The following is a 9,827-nucleotide window of genomic DNA, read 5'->3' on the forward strand; positions in this document are numbered from 1 at the left end:
CATTTCATCCTTAAGTATTTCAACATCCCCAAAGGACAGGAGTTTTTAGAGAAACAACCACAATATCATTAACACACCTGAAAAATAACAATTTCCTAATATCAAATATCCATCCTTGTGTGTCCAATATGGCAGCCAGCTGTCATATCTTGAGTGCTCGAATGTGACTGGTCTGAATTAAGATGTGCTGTAACAGTAAAAAGACACACCAGATTTCAAAGATTTAGTAGGAAACAAAAAAAAGTAAAAGAATTCATAATTTAAAGAATATTGATGACATGTCGAAATAATATTTTTATATTAAGTTAGGTTAAATACATTATTGAAAATAATTTTATCTTTTTATCTTTCTCAATGTGGCTACTAGAAAATTTATATTTATGCATGTGGGTGGGATTTCTGGAATAGCAGACTGAGGAGCTCACCAAATCTCCTCCCCAAAAAGCAGTGATAAAACTGGGCAGAACTGTTAAAAGCAACCATTCCAGGACTCTGGAAGTTGACCAAAGGCATACAATATTTGAAAAGCACTTATTAAAAAAAAAGTACTGAACGTCTGTAAGAAGAACAATGGGAGTCTGTGGAGTTTTAGTATTGAACTACTTTTATTTCCTCCCTCCCCATGGTAATTCCACCGGAGCCAGGTAGGCCTTGAGGACCTCAAGTTCCTACAGACACTGGAGAGAGCTGGCTTGATTGGGGGAGGGGGAAAGCCCCAAAGAACAATTGCAATCACAGTAGCAAACAACTGGGTAGAGGCCTGTATCTCAGCTGCCCGCGGCCATGATAATGGTTGGAGCAAGCAATAGTCCAGCCAGAAATTTAACAAGGAAATTCAGTAAATGAGATAGCCATGGTGGGCCTTGATAAGATAGTAGTCTGCAAGGCTGTGCATATAGTAAGGAAAGACCAGAGATGCCCCAGCTATATACTCCTCTCTGGCTGAATGTGAGGCTTTGTGCAAGGAAAAAGCCAGGCCCAAATTGTAAACTGCTTAAACCAACCCATACACATAGCTGTCAGCAAAGGGTGGAGGCCTTACTGGTTCAGTAGACTTAAGCATAATCTCTAACCAATAACTGGCTGGCCATTAAACTATAATGACCCAGGGGCAAGTCTTGGGAAGCCAAGCTTAAATATAAAAAAAGATTTTTTTTTTTTTGGCCACGCCGCATGGCTTGTGGGATCTTAGTTCCCCAACCAGGGATTGAACCTGGGCCCTCCGCAGTGAGAGTACAGAGTCCTAACCACTGGACTGACAGGGAATTCCCTAAAAAAAAGATTTTAAAAAAATCTAGTAGAGGACTTCCCTGGCGGTCCAGTGGTTAAGACTCTGCACTTCCAACGCAGGGGGCAAGGGTTCAATCCCTGGTTGAGGTACTAAGACCCCACATGCCATGCAGCGTGTCCAAAAAGAAAAAAAATCTAGTAGAGTTATCAGTGACCACACACTGCAGAGGGGACAGACTCTACAGAATTCATCCAGGCCAGGTACTGAGCAAACAAATACTAGCATCAATAAAAACATCCAGTAAGGTAGGAAGGGGGTTAGAATCCAGAGTTTCTACAACATATTATAAATGCCCAGTATTTAATAAGAAAGTATGAGACAGTCAAAGAAACAGAAATTTAAGCCATACACAGGGAAAAAAGTGGTTCCTAGAAACTGTCCCTGAGGGGGCTCAGATGATGGGTTTAGCAGACAAAGAATTAAAGCAGCTGTTGTAAATATGTTCAAAGGACAAAAAGAAACCATGTTTAAAGATTTTAAAAATATATATGACAATGACTCATCAAGTTAAGATTATCAATAAAAAGAAATGATTTTAAAAAGCCAATGGAGGGACTTCCCTGGTGGTGCAGTGGATAAGACTCCGTGTTCCCAATACAGGGGGCCCAGGTTTGATCCCTGGTCAGGGAACTAGATCCCACATGCATGCCACAACTAAGAATTCACATGCCACAGCTAAGGAGCCCTGGAGCCACGACTAAGGAGCCCACCTGCCGCAACTAAGACCAGGTGCAACCAAATAAATAAATAAATAAATAAATAGTTTAAAAAATAAATAAAGTATAAAAAAAGCCAATGGAAATTAAGAGTGGAAAAACACAATAACTACAATGAAAATTTCACTAGAGAGCCTCAACAGCAGATATGAACTGGAAAAAGGAAGAATTAGTGAACTTGAGGATAGATCAGTAAATATTATCCAATCTGAAGAACAGAAAGGAAAAAGCATAAAGAAAAATGAACAGTACCTCAGAGACCCACGGGATACCATCAAGCATACACATACAATACATTCACATCCAGAAGAAAGGAAAGAGAAAGAGGAGCAGGAAAAAGGGTTTTGAAAAAGTAATGGTCCCAAACTTTCCAAATTTGATGAAAAACATTAATTTACCAATCCAAGAATCTTAATAGGATAAATACAAATATATTCACACCTAGACACATTACAGTCAAACTGCTAAAAGACAAACAGAATCTTGAAAGTAGTAGGAGAAAGCAACTCATCAGATACAAGAGAACTGCAGTAAGATAAAAGATGACTTCTCGTAAAATAATGGATATCAAAGAGCAGAGGAGTAATTAAAATTCTGAAAAAAAAACCAGTCAAGCAATAATTCTACATCCAGCAAAATTATCTTTCAAAAATGAAGGCAAAATAAAGATATTCCCAGATAAACAGAGATGGAGAGAATGTGTTGCTAGCAGACCTGCCTTACATAAAATACTAAAGGAAGTCTTTTAGGATAAAGGAAATGACATCAGATGGTACCATGAATCCACATGAAGATAAAAGGAACACCAGTAAAGATAATTACATAGATAATTATCTTAAAATGGTATAGGGACTTCCCTGGTGGCGCAGTGGTTGGGAGTCCGCCTGCCAACGCAGGGGACACGGGTTCGAGTCCTGTTCTGGGAGGATCCCACGTGCCGCAGAGCAACTAAGCCCGTGCACCACAACTACTGAGCCTGTACTCTAGAGCCTGCGAGCCACAACTACTGAGCCCATGTGCCACAACTGCTGAAGCCCGTGTGCCTGGAGCCCGTGCTCCACAACGGGAGAAGCCACTGCAATGAGAAGCCCGTGCACTTCAACGAAGAGTAGCCCCCACTCGCCACAACTAGAGAAAGCCTGTGCGCGGCAACGAAGACCCGACACAGCCAAAAAAAAAAATAATAATAATAATAATGATGCTGCAATGAATCTGATTGTGTATGTGTGGTACGGTTTTTTACAAAAATTGCTGTAGATATACATTTAGGATAAATTACAAGACATGGGAATGCATAGGTAATCTTTCTGCAGATTGCCAAATTCCTTCCAGAGGATTTGTGCTCTTTTGCATTGCCACCAGCAGCGCACGAGTCCCTGTCTCCCCACGGCCTCACCATCAGAGGATGTAGGCGGTGCTCTCAATTTGTGCCTGTCTGATGGGTAAGGTATGAGATAGCTCAGTGTGGTTGTCATTTGCATTTCTCTTAGAATGACAGAAGTGTCTTATTATATGTTAGGTGTCTAAGTGACTTTTATTTGGTATATATAAACTTTTTAACAGCTTTATTGAGGTATAATTAACAGTTTAAAACGGCACATAAGGTGACAATGAAATGTTTTGACATGTATGTAAACAGTAAAACTACCACAATCAAAATAATGGAAATATTTATTATCCCCCATGCTTCCTCTACCCCTTTGTAAGTCCTCCCTCCCCTCACCCCTCCTATCCCTAGCAAGCACTGATCCATTTTCTGTTGCAGATTAGTTTGCCTTTCTAGAACTTTGTATAAATGGAGTCATATTACATGGACAGATGGTCCCCAACTTATGATGCTTCAACTTACGATTTTTTTACTTTATGATGGTGTGAAAGCAATACACATTCAGTAGGAACCATATTTCACATTTTGAATGTTGCTCTTTTCCAGGCTAGCAATATGCAGTCTGGTCCTCTCCCGTGATGCTGCGCAGCGGCAGCGAGCGCAGTCCCCAGTCAGCCCGCGATACGCGGGTGAACAAGCATCCTGGACCCAGACAACCATTCTGATTTTCACTGTCAGTACGGTATTTAATCCGTTACGTGAGATAGTCAACACTTTATTATAAAATAGAGCTTGTGTTAGATGATTTTGCCTCACTGCCCACTGATGTTGGTGTTCTGAGCACATTTGAGGTGGGCGAGGCTCAGCTGTGATGTTCGGTAGTTTAGGTATAGCAAATGCATTTTCAACTCACGGCATTTTCAATTTATGATGGGTTTATTGGGCATAATCCCATCATAAGTCAAGGAAAAGCTGTGCTCTTCTCTGGTCTGGTGTCTTTCACTCAGCATAATTATTTTGAGATTCATCCATGCTTCTGTGTGTATCAGTAGTTCATTTCTTTTTATTGTGGAGTGGTATTCCATTTCAGAAATGAACCACAATTTGTCTGCCTATTCACCTGTGAAGGATTGTTGTTTCTAGTTTTTGGCTATTCCAAATAAAGCTGCAGGAAACATTCACAGACAAGTCTTTGTGTGGACATATGCTCCGTTTCTCTCGGGTAAATGCCTAGGAGTGGAATGGCTGGGGCATATGGTAGGTGCGTGTTTAACCTTTCAAAGAGATTGCCAAACTGTTTTCCAGTGTGGTTCCATCATTTTGCATTCCCACCAGCAATGTAGAAAAGTTCCAGTTTCTCCACATCCTCACCAACACTTAGTATTCTTAATTTTAGCCATGCAAATACGTGTGCGATATCTCAGTGTGCTTTTAAAAAATATATATTTATTTATTTGGCTGTGCCATGTCTTAGTTGCGGCTCGTGGGATCTTTTAGTTGCAGCATGCGGGATCTAGTTCTCTAACCAGGGATCCAACCTGGGTCCCCTGCATTGGGAGCGCGGAGTCTTAACCACTGGACCACCAAGGAAGTCCCTCAATGTGCTTTTTGGTTTTGTTTTTTTTGGCTGCATCGGGTCTTTGTTGCGGCTCGAAGGATCTTTCGCTGAGGCACGCAGGCTCTCTAGAGTTGCCCTGTGGCCTGCGGGATCTAAGTTCCCCAACCGGGTATCGAGCCAGCGTCCCCTGCATTGCAAGACGGATTCTTAACCACTGGACCACCGGGGAGGTTCCACTCAACGTGCTTTTAATTTTCATTTCTCTATGACTAATAATGCCATCTCTTTATGTGCTTATTTGCTCTCTGTATACTTTCATTGCTAAAATGTGTTTCAAATCTTCTGCCCATTAAAAAAAAATTAAACTGTTCTCTTTATGTTGAATTTTGAGAGTCCTTTATCAGATATGTGATTTGCAAATACTTTCTAACAATCTGTGACTTATTTTTAATTCTTTTAACAGTGTCTTTCAAAGAGTAGAAATGATCAAACTTTGATGAAATCCAATCTAACAGTTTACTCTCTTATTTATTGTGCTTTCAGTGTCATATCTAAGAAATCTTTGCCTAACCCAAGTTAACAAAGATTTTTTCCTATATTTACTTCTAGAAGTTTTATAGTTTTAAGATTCACATTTAAGTCTATGATCCATTTTGAATTAATTTTTGTATGTGTTGTGAGGGACTGACCTAAGTTCTTTTTCCTTTCTTTTTTTTTTTTTTTTTTGCATATGGATAGCCAATTCCAGAACCATTTGTTGAAAAGACAATCCTTTCTACATGGAATTGCCTTTGCATCTTTGTTGAAAATCGGTTATCCATACATGTGTGAATCTATTCCTTTACTGCTTCGTTCCATTGATCTACTTAGTTATCTTGATATCTATAACACACTGACTTGATTATTGTAGCTTTATAATAAATCTTGAAAAACCTTGAAATCAATCAATGCAATGTCTCCAGATTTGTTGCTCTACATCAAATTGTATTGTCCATCCTAGGTCCTTTGTATTGCCATAGGGATTTTAGAATCAGCTTGTCAATTCCTACAGAAAGCCCGTTGGGAACTTGATAGAGATTGCATTGAATCTATAGATCAATTTGGGAAGAATTTACATCTTAATATTGAATTTTCTTTTTTTAAAAATCAATTTTTATCGATTTCTGGTCTGTTATTTATTTACTTTAAAAGATTTATTATTTTTATTTATTTATTTTTGGCTGCGTCAGGTCTTAGTTGCAGCATGCGGGCTCTTCGTTGTGTCGCGTGGGTTTCTCTCTAGTTGTGGTGTGCGGGTTTTTCTCTTCTCTAGTTGTGGCGCACAGGCTCCAGGGCGCGTGGGCTCTGTAGTTGTGGTGCGTGGGTTCCAGAGCATATGGGCTCTGTAGTTTGTGGCATGCAGGCTCTCTAGTTGAGGCGCGTGAGCTCAGTAGTTGCGGCACGCAGGCTTAGTTGCCCCACAGCATGTGGGATCTTAGTTCTCTGACCAGGGATTGAACCTGAGTCCTCTGCACTGTAAGGCGATTCTTTACCACTGGACCACCAGAGAAGTCCCAATATTGAATTTTCTAATCCATGAATACAGTGTATCTATTTACTTGGGCCTTCTTTAATTTTTTTCAGTGATGTATTATAGTTTTCAGTGTAGTCTTACACATCTTTTATTGTATTTATCCTTATTTCTTATTTTTTGTTGCTGTTGTAAATGGTGTTGATTTTTAAAATATCAATTTCTGCTTGTTCATTCCCTGCACATAACTATATAATTGGGTTTTATATTTTGATCTCTCCTGCAATCTTCCTAAACACACTCATTAGTTCTAGTAGATTTTGTAGATTTCATCAGCTTTTCTACAAAGACAATTATGTCATTTGCAAATAGGGGAAGTTTTATTTCTTCCTTTCTAATCTGTATGCCTTTTATTTCCTTTCTTGGGTTTACTGCACTGGCTAGAACTTCTGATACAATGTTGAGTAGAAATGGTGACACTAGAAATCTCTGTTTTGTTCCTGATCTTGGACAACATGTCATCTTTCACCATTAAGTTTGATGATAGCTGTATGTTTTTCATAGAAGCCTTATCAGGTTGAGGGAGTTTCCTTCTATTCCTAGTTGGTTGAGAGTTTTTCTCATAAATGGGTGGTGGATTTTGTGTATCTGTGTTCAATAGATCCTGCTTTCTACATCCACTGAGATGATCATTTTTAAAAAAAATTTTTGTCTGCGTTGGGTCTTCATTGCTGCGCGTGGGCTTTCTCTAGTTGCGGTGAGCAGGGTCTACTCTTCGTTGCGGTGCATGGCTTCTCACTGCGGTGGCTTCTCTTGTTGCAGAGCATAGGCTCTAGGTGTGCAGGCTTCAGTAGTTGTGGCACGTGGGCTCAGTAGTTGTGGCACGTGGGCTCAGTAGTTGTGGCTCATGGGCTCTAGAGTGCAGGCTAAGTAGTTGTGGCACATGGGCTTAGTTGCTCTGTGGCATGCGGGATCTTCCTGGACCAGGGCTCGAACCTGTGTCCCCTGCATTGGCAGGCAGATTCTTAACCACTGTGCCACCAGGGAAGTCCCAAGACGATCATTTTTTTTTATTATTAATATGGTGAGTTATATTGATTGATTTTTGAATGTTAAACCAGCCTTGCATTCCTAGGAAAAACCCATTTTGTCATAATGTTTTATACTATATGATTCTATTTGCTAAAATTTTTTTTGAATTTTTGCATATATGATCATGATAGATATTGGTAGTTTTCCTGTAATGTCTTTGTCAGGTTTTGGTATCAAAAGTAATGCTGGTCTCACAGAAGAGTGGTAAATTATCCCCTTGCTATGGACTGAATTGCGTCCCCCTCTCCATTCATGTGGAATGTGACTATTTAGAGATGAGGCCTATCAGGAGGTAAAAAGGTTAAATGGGGTCAAAAGGTCATAAGGGTGGAGTCCTGACTCAACACGATGGACGTCCTTACCAGAAGAGGTAGAGACACTAGGGCTTGTGCTCACTCTGCCAAAGGACACAGCGAGGCAAAAAGGCAGCCGTCTGAAGACCAGGAAGAGGTGCTCTCACCAGGAATCAGATGGGCAGGAACCTTGATTTTGGACTTCCCAGCCTCTAGAATTGTGAGAAAACAAATTCCTGTTAAGCCACTCAGTCTATGGTATTTTGTTATGGCTGTCTGAGCAGGTGGAGACATCCCAAAAATATTTTATATAAGTTGAATTCTTTTGAACTTACCGAGACTAGTTTCCTTTCTAAAATTCTGAGAGTTTGAGTAGAATTGGTAACATTTTCCTGTTAAATAGTGGGTAGAATTTGCCACTCAGGACTGGAGTTTTCTTTGTGGAAAGGTTTTTAACTACAAATTCATTTTCTTCAATAGATGTAGGGTTATTTGGGTTGTCTATTTCTTCTTGACTTTGTGTCTTGTGTGGGATTTGTTCATTTCTAAGTTGTCCAATTGTTTGGCATAAAGTTGTTCATAATATTCCCTTAGTAGCCTTTTAATATATGTAGAATCTTAGTGATGTCACCTCTGTCATTCCTGGTACTATCGGTAATTTGTGTTTTTTCTATTTTTTTTTCCCAGCTCAATCTGTTTTAAGGTTTATGAATTACTGGTCTTCTCAAAGAAGATTTTAATTTCATTTTCTGCTTTCCTGTTTCCTATTTGACTTTCACTCTGGTATGTATTATTTCCTCTATTCTGCTTAGTTTGGGTTTCATTTGCTCCTTTTTTAATTTCTTAAGGCAGAATTTGAAGTCATTAATTTGAGAAATTTCTTCTTTTTTGACATAGGCCTTTATTGTTATGTATTTCCCCTACACTGCTTTAGCTGTATACTACAAATTTTGGCATGCCGTCTTCATTTTCAGTCAGTTCAAAATATTTTCTGATTTCTCTTTGATTTCTTCTTCAACCCATGGGTCATTGGAAGTATGTTATTTGGTTTCTAAATATTTGAGGATATTCTAGAGATGTTTTTGCTATTGATTCTAATTTTATTCAATTGTGGTCAAAGAAAATATTTTATAGAAGCTGAGTTCTTTTCAACTTATTGAGACTGGTTTTATGACACAGAATGTGAACCATCTTAGTAGATGTTCTATGTGAATCTGAAAAGAATGTACATTCTGCTATTGTTGGCTGGTCTATAAATGTCAGTTGGTTGATTGTATTGCTCAAGTCTTACATATCCTTACTGATTTTCTACTTGTTCAGTTATTGAGAAGGGTTTTGAAAATCTCCAACTGTAATTGTAGGTTGCCTGATTTTTTTTGGCTGCACCATGCAGCATGCAGGATCTTAATTCCCTGACCGGGGATTGAACCCACACTCCCTGCAGTGGAAGCATGGAGTCCTAATCACTGGACTGCCAGGGAATTCCGATTCTTCTTCCAGATCTTTTACTTTCTGTAATTTGGAGCTCTGTTACAGGAGTACGAGTTCTCACGTCCTTTGGATTAGTTGACACTTTTATCATTATGAAATGATCCTTTATATCTAACCTATTCTTTGCTCTGAAACCTTTTTCTGATATTAACATACGTGCTCCAGAAACCTTTTCACTATATTCTGATACATGTTGTAGCATGTATCAGAACTTCATTCCTTTTTTTTTTTATTTTTTTTTAAAATTTATTTATTCATTTATTTAATTTTTGGTTGCATTGGGTCCTCGCCGCTGCACGTGGGCTCTCTCTACTTGCAGTGAGCGGGGGCCACTCCTCGTTGTGGGGCGCAGGCTTCTCATTGCGGTGGCTTCTCTTGCTGTGGAGCACGGGCTCCAGGCGCGCGGGCCTCAGTAGTTGCGGCACACAGGCTCAGTAGTTGTGGCTCGCGGGCTCTAGAGTGCAGGCTCAGTAGTTGTGGCGCACGGGCCCAGCTGCTCCGCGGCATGTGGGATCCTCCCAGACCAGGGCTCGAACCCGTGTCCCCCGC

The sequence above is a fragment of the Balaenoptera borealis genome (assembly GCF_965194805.1).
Source record: "Balaenoptera borealis genome assembly, chromosome: 20".
NCBI lineage: Eukaryota > Metazoa > Chordata > Mammalia > Artiodactyla > Balaenopteridae > Balaenoptera > Balaenoptera borealis.